Source organism: Nicotiana tabacum, chromosome 9, assembly GCF_000715075.1.
Source record: "Nicotiana tabacum cultivar K326 chromosome 9, ASM71507v2, whole genome shotgun sequence".
Taxonomy (NCBI): domain Eukaryota; kingdom Viridiplantae; phylum Streptophyta; class Magnoliopsida; order Solanales; family Solanaceae; genus Nicotiana; species Nicotiana tabacum.
In genome coordinates, this window is record NC_134088.1 from 15,241,503 (window position 1) to 15,253,436 (window position 11,934).

An 11,934-nucleotide genomic window follows, 5' to 3' on the forward strand; every position below is an offset into this window, starting at 1 on the left:
CCTTAAGCCCAAAATCGGACTGGTTCGAACCCTAGAACACAAGAACCTTGGCCAGTTTAATAGAGGGTTGGGGTCTAATAGACCTTAATCAAGGTGTTCTAGGTCAAGAACACCCCGATTAAAGTTTGTTCGACCTCAAATGGTCAAATCTAGTTCAGGCCTGGGTCGTTCGTTGTTGAGCATCCACAGTAAGTTTTCTTTTTCTTTTCTAGTTTTGTTTGAATATTGATTGAGTTTGTTAACATGTTTAGTCAGTCTGTTTGGTATTACTGATGTGTTCTTTCAATTCCCTCCATCTTCGTAAGACCTTTTTATTTTGGTCGATTACTTTTCTGTTTATTGTTAAATACGTATGGTGAGATACATGTTGTTCGATTAGATTAATATCGTCGAATAGATAATTCATATAGCCTCCTTGTGTTGTGCAAAGTTGTTGAAGGCAGTTGATGCCCTGTTCATGTTGTTTGATTGATCTACTGATTGTTCCATGTTATAATTAGTATAGTCGATTAGATAAACGTCGTCGATTAGTTTTATAGGACTGAATGTTCAAATATTCTGATTCATATAACTTCACATGATTGATCGAACCATTGTCGTTCATTGGATGCTTGACATTGTTTGAAAGTGGTTTGTAACTGCAATACAAACAATTAGAATTCAGTCTAGGGCAGCTTCGAATTTGAACTTTCAGAAGTTCAAAATGTCCCACTGTTGCAGTAGGATAATACAGTAATAAGCTGGGGGCTAACGGGGGTAATTTGGGGGTTTGAAAAGAACAGAAATGACTAGTTTAAGTGAGCTAACATAGGGTACTGAAAAGGACTTAAACTAATGTAATAGTGGGGAATCAAACTTGGTAGCATGGGGTTGATTAAATATTAAAGGCTGCCCATACCTTTGGGCAGAAAACACATGCTAGAGGGTTGTCAAATGGATGGGCATGGGCCATTTTTTGATTAGTTTAAAGGAGTTATGGGCAGGAAAAAACTGAGGGGATGAAGGCAGCCTAAAGCCTGCCATTTCTGCCTATAAATAGGCCTGTTTAGGACAAGGAAAGGGGGTTCTTCGAACAGAGAGAGGTCAGTGAGTATTGAAAGCATAGGCTGGAAAATTATTGAGTGTTCAGAGAAGAATAAAGCCGTTAGTTCTAAAGGGTTGGTCTGTTACTATTTCATTAGGGTATTCTGATTTCCCTATGGGATTACTACTGTAGTCTGGGCTTCTGTATGTTGTTGATTGAGTTTGGTCTTATTGTTATCGAAGCTGTCGTTGGTTATTCGTCGAGTTGTTGCGATTATTGAACTGTTGTCACTATTGCATTTGAATATTCTGGTTTTTTTCCTGTTGGTTTACTACTCTGTTCTGGGATTGGTGGTTGATTGCTCGACCACCTGTGGGTTTGTCATTGTTGTGGAACTGCTGTTGCTATTTATTGCTGCTGTGTTACTGCTGTATTACTGCTGTCTGGTTGCCTGCTGCTGATATTATTCTTCTTCTCATTCTTATTGTCCAACATCCAGGTACACATTCTAATTTCACTGGTGTAATGATGAATTCGGAGCATGAATAAGAGTACAAGAAGAATTGCAGTCTAAACTTAGCATAGTTATTTTTATTTTTTTCTGTTTGTGGTTTAGAACATCTTTGTATGCTTGACATGTAAAGTTTGACTTTCAAACTGTGTAATGAAACAGTTTTCAGTCCATAAGAGTTAGGCCCGGTAATTTGTCGTCGTATGTTAATCAAAAAGAAACTAGCGGAGTAGCAGTGATGTTCGGCCAACAATGGTTTCACATAGGGTCGGTTAAAAAATGTCAATGCAGTAATCACGTTTGTTTCACCCTAGTTCATCAGTAGATAATGTATATTTCAAAGGCACACTAGGCAGTTTGGATTATCGCAAAAAGATAAAAAATCGCGTAGTTAAGCATGAAACATGTAGCGGTATCACTTAAGTTAGATAGGGTCAGCTTCCGTCTTTTCACCTTTAAATGTTAAGCGTGTGTGGAATAATTAACTGAACCTCATATGTATGCCCGTCGATGAATAAGATTGCATATGTATAACTTCTTCATCTGATAATGTTAGTTTAAATAAATCAAAGAATAGTTAATCTGCTTCGATATTATTGTGCGTCAATCTCATGTTCCAGTGTTATTAAATAAGAGAATATAGAACGAAAGCAATCTCTCTTTGTACAAACTCGATTACAATTTTCCATTTGCATTAACCGTAAACTAATAACTAATAAGTTCGACTTTTTTAGCATGTAATTAATTAAGAGATCTCCTTTTATTTTTAGAGACGAACTTAATAGAAGAAATGTAGTCACTATAGGTTTATCCTTTAAAAAATAAGAATGAGATGGGCCTCGCCAAATAAAAATACAAAATTGCGGGGCCCTCAGTAAATATTGGCTTTAAAATTGTTTAGACTTCGGGATGGACCGTTTAGCGAAATTCCACGGCCCTACCCAAAGTAGATGATACGCTAGTCGCTCTAGGCGCGCCTTTAATAATTTAATTTTCTTAAATTCGGGTGCACATTGATGTGACCCAAATCCAAATCTCAATGGAGTCAAAGTGTGTCGACGACCACGGGTACATTGATTGTAACGCGGTTCGAGACACATTTTCACAATGTTGCAATTCCTTGTAAAAAAATAATAATAATTATGAAAGCGGTAAAAAGTTAAAATTTGCACATAAGTTCATATTTGTATAAATTCAGATAATCAAACCGAATATAACAGTTGAGCGACCGTGCTAGAACCACGGAACTCGGGAATGTGTCACACCTTCTCCCGGGTTAACAGAATTCCGTATCCGGATTTCTGGTACGCAGACTGTAATATGGAGTCATTCTTTTCCTCGATTCGGGATTAAATTGGTGACTTGGGACACCCTAAATCTCCCAAGTGGCGACTCTGAAATAAATAAATAAATCCCGTTTTGATTGTCCTTTAATTGAAAAAAAACTCCTACGCCCTCGCGGGGGCGGAAAAAGGAGGTGTGACACTAACAACAAAAAAAGCTTCTGCAGATTGCTCAGCAACTTTTCATAGCTCATGTCTGCAAGACAGATTGGGGAACCTATGTGCAAGGACGAGAAAGAGTAATAAGACGCATGACCTGCTTCGCTATTGTTCTTTGCCTTAGCGCTGATGCAAGAGATTATTTAGGTTATTTGAGGAAATAATGTTTCCACATCTTCACTTCATGAGCTTTTAAATGCTGTGATTCTATTACTACAGGAGGGAAAGCCTTTATGTGAAGATGCTTGATATTGTCTATGTGATGTCAAGGTTTGAACCTCATATATGGAATAAAAAGGTTTTGAGATCTATAATCAAAATAAGATCGCGAGGCTCTTTCTTGTCATATTAACTTTCTATTGACTCAAAGTAGCAAACTAAGAGATGAATAACAGAAAGCAGAAACATTCATACCAAAGTTCTCAAGGGTCGATTGTTTTATCTTCCTAATTTTAAAGTCATTACATCTAATGAGAATTGCTTCAAGAATGAAGACTCCACAATCTTAACCAAAAATGAATTGCTCAAACACATAAGGGAAAAGAGATATGAGACTTTATATGCCATGGCATATCTGAAATCCATTTCGAACTTTAGGCAACAAATTAGAACACTAGAGAAGGTAAAAGATTTTTCTTCACTTTAACTATAAAGCACTAGTTGAGCCATGGGATTCTGTTCATAAAATATTGTTCTCTTGGACATAAACGTAGCCCCACCATTGATTTAATTTTGTCGGGAAGAAAGCAACTCAAGAAAACTAACTGAGTACATAACGAGGGTAAGGCTTAGGACGTATCTTCCGTCCTAAAGCACATACAAGTGTATTGACTTGCTTACCCAATCTTTAGAGCTGCACCGCCTAGTCAGATTAACCTAGATACAAATCTCCTAGTATAACTCAGACTCTAGACTTATTGCTAGAATGTGAAGGTCCCCGTGCCTCTTTAAGTTTCCATAGTTATTTAGTTGAAAATTTCAATATTTTTTTGACAGAAAATAAAAGAATTTCTTAATATGAATACTCCAGCACTGTACTTCTCATAAACAATTAACAACACACTAACGCCGTGTGACGACCCGGCTAGTCGTCTCATGAGTTACTGCTTTATTTTCCCTATTTCTGCTTCTTTATGCTTCGTTATCCGTATTTATGGTATCGGGTTGGTCGGATCGAGTCCGGAATGAGTTTGGCGAAGTTTGAGATACTAAGTCTCTTTTAAGGGAGTTTAAGTTGGAAAAGTTAACCAGATATTGACTTATATGTTAGAGGGATCGAATGTGAGTTCCGATGGTTCAGTTAGCTTCGGGAGGTGATTTATGACTTAGGAGTATGATCGGAATGGGTTTTGGAGGTTTGGAATAGATTTAGGCTTAAATTGGCGAAGTTGATGTTTTGGCGATTTCCGGTTGTTAGGCGAGATTTTGATATAGGGGTCAGAATGAAATTCCGAGAGTTGCAGTTGTTTCGTTGGGTATTTGGGATGTGTGTGCAAAATTTCAGGTTATTCGGATTTGGTTTGGTCGGGTTTTTGATCAAAAGCGGAATTTGGAAGATTTTAGAAACTTAGGCTTGAATCCGAGGTGTTTTGGTTGTTTTGGTATTGTTTGAAGTTTTTTGATGATTGGAACAAGTTTGAATAAGGTATAAGGTTATGTTTGTACTTTTGGTTGAGGTCCCAGGGGCCTCAGGGCGATTTCGGATGGTTGACGGAGGAGTTGAGATGTTATTGCAGCTACTGAAGTTTTGTTGCTTCTGGTGTTTTCGCACCTGCGGTTTGGGGACCGCAGGTGTGGCGCCGCATATGTGATGGAGTGGCCGCAGAAGCGGATTATGAGGATTTGTCAGTGACCGCATAAGCGGTAAGGATGGCCGCATCTGCGGAGACGTAGATGCAGAAGGCGTATCGCAGATGCGACTTTTGGGCTCTTAAGTGAATTTCGCAGAAGCTGAGGATTTACCGCAAATGAAGTACCGCAGAAGCAGCGATGGGGCCACAGATGCGGAACAACTTGGCAGAAGAATTAAAAAGAGTCCTTCGCGAATTTTGGGTTATTTCACCATTTTTGGACTTTGGCTTGGAGCTTTTTTGGGCGATTTCAAATAGGGATTTCAAGGGAACTTCGCTAAGGTAAGGATTTTGGACCTAAAACACATTTCTATGGTAGTATTTCATGGATTAAGGCTGTAATTAAAGGAATTAAAGGGCTAAAAATGGAGGATTAGGGCTTGAGTTTAAGAGGCCTTTAAAGGAGGATTTGAGGGGTCATTTGGACTCCGATTTTAGTGTTCTTGATATGCATAGACTCGTGGGGAGATGAGAAATATATTGATATAAAATTTCTAAATTTCGAGGCGTGGGCCCGGGGGTCGGGTTTTGGTAATTTCGGGATTTGTGCCCTTTATTGATTGTTTTCACTTGGGCTTCAATCCCTTAGCATATTTTGACATCCTTGTTCTGATTTTGGGTAGATTCGATGCGCGTGGAGGCCGATTAGAGGGGAAAAGGCGTCGCGAGCTAGAGATTTAGCCGGTTTGAGGTGAGTAATGATTGTAAATGATGTTCTGAGGGTTTGAAACCCCGAAATTGCACATCGTAGTGCTATATTGAGGTGAGACACACGCTTGATGACAAGCGTGGGGTCGTGCACTATTGGGGATTGTGACTTAGTCCGTCCCGATTGATGATTTTACCGCGTGTTTGATTGAAAACTATTTGCTATCAGCATTATTTGGGCTGAATGCCATATTTGGAGCCTAGTGCCAACTATTTGAACCCTTCGGGGATTTTTATTGATATTTCCTCACTGTTTTGACTTTACACTTGAACTCAGTCCTGTTATTTTTTACTGTTTTCATACTCAGCCATGTTTACTCAATTTTAAGCCTTAAATGATATTTTAAATGATGTTTGGGCTGAGAAAACACTGTTTACTATTGCCCGAGGGGCTTGTGAGTATTTTTGACTGAGTAAGGCCGAGGGCCTAGTTGTGAGAAAACAATGATACTGATTTGAGGCCGAGGGCCTGGGATATCTGTGCCACGAGGTGGCTTAATTGATATGAAGCTAAGGGCCTAGCTTTGATGCCACGAGATGACTTATTATTGCGCTTGGGCCATAAGAGGCCCATCCAAGAGTCTGCACACCTCCAGTGAACATGGGTACCCATTATGATGTGAGATTGAGCCCGAGGGGCTGGTATTGCTCTGGAATGTTGCCCTAGGGGCGGAATTGCTGATACTGTGCCCGAGGGGAGAACTTCTATTTATTTACTTAACATTAATTACCTGCCAATTAATTGTTTACTTGTTGAAAGGAGGATTTTACTTGATTTTTCACCAGTTTACTGTTTTAAATAATCTTACTGCTTCATTATAGAATGCCTTGTGCCCTACGTGTTTTCTTACTGTCAATCATTATTTACATTTGTTACTCACTGAGTTGGAGTACTCACTTTACTCCTGCACCCCGTGTGTAGATTCAGGCGTAGCTGGTCCCGCTCCCGAGTGCTAATTCATTCCAGCTTCAGGCGGATCTTCGAGAAGTCTTTAGGTAGCTGTTTGTGATCGCAACCTGGAGCTCCTCCCTATCTATTTCCTTTATGTTCTTAGTTCAGTATTTAATACTCTGTAGTTACATTTGAGGATTCAGTATTGTTAGATGCTCGTGACTTGTGACACCCCGGTTAAGGCTGTGTTGGGTTGTACTTCTACATTTTTATCGATATTATCTGCTACTTCGCACTATTAAACATGTCTTAGACTGTTTTACTACTGTTTTAACTGTTTAACGTCGAATTGGGAATAGTTGGCTGACCTTGTCTTCACGAGAGGCGCCATCACGACCGGGTCCGGGTTAGGGTCGTGACACTCTTGAAGCCTAAAGATACACTAATCGGAAAAGAAACGACAACAAAACAAAGAAATCAACAATCTACCTATCAACAAAAGTCTAATGTCGTAATCATAGACCACAACGATTTGTAAACTAATTAGAGAGAATTATCCTAATTGAAATTAAAAACATGTTTAGGAAGGCCGACAAAAAATCGATTCGAGGTCTTTGCTTTACTTTATCTGATTACCTTCACAAAGAATAAAGAAACATATAAATTGGTGGAATTAGCTACTCCAATAATTTATTCCCAATTTGTCTTTTACTTGACAAATAAATAAATTAATAAACAAGTATATAACATTAATCTTACCTAGTGTATAGGAGATGAGACTTAAGTTAGCTTCAAACTGGAGATGCCTCAACAAACTCTCTGCTGATGAATGAGAGCAAATATTTAAGAAAACAAATCTATTTTGAAGAAAAAAAGAGTTGGATAGAGATCATAACCTCTAGGGATGGCAGGTCTTTTAGGGCTGAACAAATCTCTTGGATTTTCCCGTAAGCCTCTCTCGGTGGTAGCTTGAGTGTAGACGGCAGGTCTTTTAGGGCTTGTATCAAATTTAAGCTTTTTGTTTTTTGTATCTGTATTAGGACTTTACTTTTTCTTTTTGTTTTTCCTTGAGACGCTTAGTCTCTCTTTGTGAAAACAAGGCGCGAAAAAGTTAGAAGAGGGAAAATAGGGAGGGAAAGTAAAACCGACCCAGTAGCCCTTTTGTTTTTCAAGAACCGTTGCCAAAGATGACTCTGTTGCAACGGATTAAGACACCATCACAATACGTCAATCTATAGCGACAGTTTTTGTCCTACTGCAACGGTTTGTTTTACTGCCTATCTTAGTAGGTCTGAGAAGCTTATGCGACGGTTGTATCTATTGCCATAGGTATTTTATTGCAACGTTTGAGTAACCGTTGCTAAAATACTGTCGCCATAGGTCTATTTTCTAGTAGTGGAAGTCGAACCAACGAACCTGCAGATTCTTTCCTAGAGTGCCTCAGTGCCCCATTTTCCGCCTCAGAGCTCCCTACTCTGCCTCAGTGAAAATCCATTGCCCTCAGCGGAAAATCCCTTCCCTCACAATGAAAATTAAACACCAGAACCATGCCTGAGTTCCGAAAATGCCCGGACTCGCCCAAAACTCACCTGAGGCCTCTAGAACTTCAACCAAACATGCCAACCAATTCTAAAACACAACACGGACCTGCTCGAGGACCCAAAGAAAACATAACAACATCGAAACGATGAATCACACCTCAAATTCAAATTCATTGAACTTTGAAATTTCAACTTCCATAACCGATGCCGAAACATATCAAATCACGTTCGAATGACCTGAAATTTTACACACATGTCATAAATGACACAATGGACCTACTCCAATTTCCGGAATTCCATTCCGACCCCGATATCAAGATTTCCACTGCCGACCGAAAAATGCCAAATTTCCAATTTCACCAATTCAAGCCTAAATCTACCACGAGCCTCCAAAATACATCCCGGACACGCTTCCAAGCCCAAAATCACCTAACGGAGATAACCAAATCATAAAAATCTAAATCTGAGGAGATCGAATACGATGAAGTCAAAACTTGGTCAAACCTTTCAAATTTAAAGCTTCAAGGTGAGAATTGTTCTTCCAAATCTATTCCGATTATCCTGAAAACCAAAATCGATGATTTACATAAGTCATAATACATCACCGGAGTCTAGTAATGCCCGAGAACTGGCGAGCGAAGTCCAAATGCTCAAAACGACCGGTCGGGTCATTACATCCTCCCCCACTTAAACATATGTTCATCTTCGAACGTGCCTAGAGTTGTTCTGAAAATCGTCGAATCACTGTGTAACCTTACCATGCACATACTCGGGGGTGATCTCACCTCACCCTATCCTATATAGGTTTGATAACGCAACATAATTGAAATTTCGCAATCCAACCAAGCCCATGAACCTTAGAACCAAATTTCCATTTCCGTACTTATCTATAATATCAGAATCTCTCATCAATATACAGGATAAGTCCGAACACGTTGTAGTAAACCATATTTGCAACTCACGATGAAATCACCTGATGTACCACACAACTCTAACGCTCATAGCGATAACTTCTAGTCACAGCAGATGCTCATACAACCCAATACCGGTAATAAACCTCTCATAAATTAAGGCTTCACTCCAACACTTTCATATACTGCCAATGATGAATGAAACACATAGAAATCATAACCATTCTTCGGATCAACCAGTCATGGAGTTCCCTATCTTTCTATAAGGACTGTAGTAAATTTCTAAGCCGAATCCCGATATTATCCTTCCAACATGCTGAAATCGAATCCGATAGTATTCATTCTAGATCCCAATGTCCTCATCTCATCCAACATGACTGCTCTAGTTACATGACACATCAATACAATCTAAAGCCACAACCCGTGCGACCCGCGCACCAATAAACAACACTCCAAATGTACTCAAATCATGGAAAATGACTCAAATGAGAGAGCTTTACTGCAAGCTCACCAGTACCACCACCACACAATGCGGAGAACCCATCACACATCGTAGAACCAGAACACACGAATCTAAGCCGAAGGATCATACCTCCACATAACTTTGCTGCAATGCGCGACCCTATCCAAACACTGGTCCACATGAAATACCTCAAGTCACTATGCTCAAAATCAACAACCACGTGCAATTTGATGTCTAGTACCAAAAGCAAATCATCATAACCACGGTGAAGCAAATGACATAACACCAACCGAAAGAACACAACCGATACGCCATCTACCGAGTAATACCTAATATTCTTCCCGCTAGAATTCCACTATGAGACCCCAATAGAACCGCACCATATGTGCCTATAACCAACAAATCCTAACTCCTTACAACACGGAAAGGAAACTCATAGATCACCCCAGAATACTAATAAGCTCAATAACAATTGAATCAACACATCCCTCAACAATAACAACTCGGAGTCAACAAAGCCGACTCGATGCAAAACACGCATCGTTGTAGGCCTACCAATGAACCCCTTATCAAGGAGTTCCTGAAGTTGCTCCTTCAACTCTTTTAACTCCACCAGTGCCCAACATCAAATCAATACTGAAATCAACAATCATGTCTGATAGTGTGCCCGGTAGCAGGAAACACATCCAGAAAATCCCTCACCACTGGAATCGAATCAATGGTAGGAGTATCTTCACTGACATTCCTCACGAAGGCCAAATAAGAAAGACAACCCTTCCTAACCATCAGCTGGGTCTTCAAAAATTAAATCACTCTATTGGGAACATAACCCATCAAACCTCGCCACTTAATCTGTGGCATCCTCGGTATAGCCAACATCTCCGTCTTAGCGTAATAGTCTAGAATAGCACGATATGGAGACAACCAATCCATACCCAATATCAAATCAAAATCCACTATGCTAAGCAACAACATATCCACTTGGGCCTCCTAACCTCCAATAGTCACCACACAAAACTGATGTACGCGGTCCACAACCATGACATAACCTGTCTATGAGAACTCCCAGTATCCAAATCCATAAGGCACACGAATCACCATATCTGATCCCAACTCCACTGCCCGAACATCTAACACACATCTGATACTTGATCATTCCATGAGAGTTACTCCTATAATTCTTCTGTGCTACTAGGCAAACTTGAATATCAACAGACGATCCAACAAGAGAGTGCCGCAATACTAATGAAGTATTCATAACTCAAACACATCGCCCATTCTAAAATGTATACCATCATCAAGCCACACCAATCAGTGATCTCGTTTATCTAGTCATCTGAAATTGTCCGTGCTGCCTAAGAATTTATTACCTTCCTTTCAAAATTGAACTGTGACCTTACACATGCCAACCTCCACCCCACGAAACATACTGCATATACTATACCATCCCATGATAAATATGAAAACTTCATAATCCACTCCGAGCTACAAGCAACTACGTACTCAACTAGCCAAGAACCTTTCCATTTGATCCCATCTAGGAGAAAATCACTATACATACCATGCTCCTCGTGCCAGTAGAAAAATATATATCTCTAACCGTAGTGGAAACCATCAAGAGCTCTCTGAATCCCATTTGCACAAAAGCAAACCGTCAAGACTGAATTACTCTAACTCAACCAAGCTACGCAGGTCACCAAAAACCCAAGAGCATTGCCACGAAACACCTGTAGAAACTCATTACCTCATAAACACCGAAAGAACTAATCATATCCCTTACCATGTTGATCCGACCTACTACCAAGCTATCCTATTCATCCAAGTTCCTTCTAGGTTACCTTCAAATTGATACTTCTCCTCGCCATAATAATGCAATCCTCAACTTAGACTCACCACACGAGACCCAAGCATAAAACTACACCGTCTAAAGGCTCATAATTCGCTGAATACTCTCTTTAATATCCCCAAAAAGCACCACATTCAAAATACTCATCCTGAAGAGACTTCCTGCGAATTCAAAACCATTACCTTCACCTTCTTGATACTGATATGCAGAATCCTTAATTGGTAGAAAAATGCCACGAGTCTTAACACCCTACAATGTAAACCTCAGTTTCTAGCCAAACACACATCCTGAAAATCTCCAATTATTACATGTAAATATTGAATCCTTTAGAACCATTCTCGAGAGTCATCCACTCTGCTCAAACCTCAATTAGACTAATCAAACAGACCGGATGATCTGTGCTCCATTAGCACTCCAACACCGCAAAAAGTAACCCCACCTTAATGCACCCAAGTAAATTCTTGCTCCATGTACATTACATTCTTCACCAATAACAACTCGAGTCATTGCATAATTCTTATACACCCATAACACATAACAAAACCCCGATCCAAAATTTCCTTTATTCAGGTCATCCCCGATCTCAACCTTTATAAGCCATAACTGATTCACCAGTATGCCTCAAACTAGAACCAACATAGCACATAACCGTGCAATCAACTGATTAATAGCAGACTCCCCCACTT

General features: G+C 39.8%; 2 long non-coding RNA genes across 5 annotated transcripts in view; one reads left to right on the forward strand and one right to left on the reverse strand.

Moving 5' to 3' along the window:
* The window catches only part of LOC107808953 (uncharacterized), a 28,033-nt gene extending 25,899 nt beyond the window's left edge, over positions 1 to 2,134 (forward strand). Inside the window, exon 4 of the long non-coding RNA XR_012694757.1 lies at positions 1,524 to 2,134. This is a non-coding gene — a long non-coding RNA (uncharacterized LOC107808953). The remainder of the gene's footprint in view (positions 1 to 1,523) is intronic.
* The window catches only part of LOC107808949 (uncharacterized), a 33,699-nt gene extending 26,100 nt beyond the window's left edge, over positions 1 to 7,599 (reverse strand). The window contains exons 1-2 of one of the 4 annotated variants that reach the window (XR_012694753.1): positions 7,384 to 7,599; positions 7,247 to 7,306 (exon numbers count right to left, since the gene is read on the reverse strand). This is a non-coding gene — a long non-coding RNA (uncharacterized LOC107808949). Of the gene's footprint in view, positions 1 to 7,246; positions 7,310 to 7,383 lie in introns of all 4 variants that reach the window. The other 3 variants (XR_012694755.1, XR_012694754.1, XR_012694756.1) reach the window with 3 other exon arrangements.
* Between the last annotated feature and the right edge of the window lie 4,335 nt (positions 7,600 to 11,934).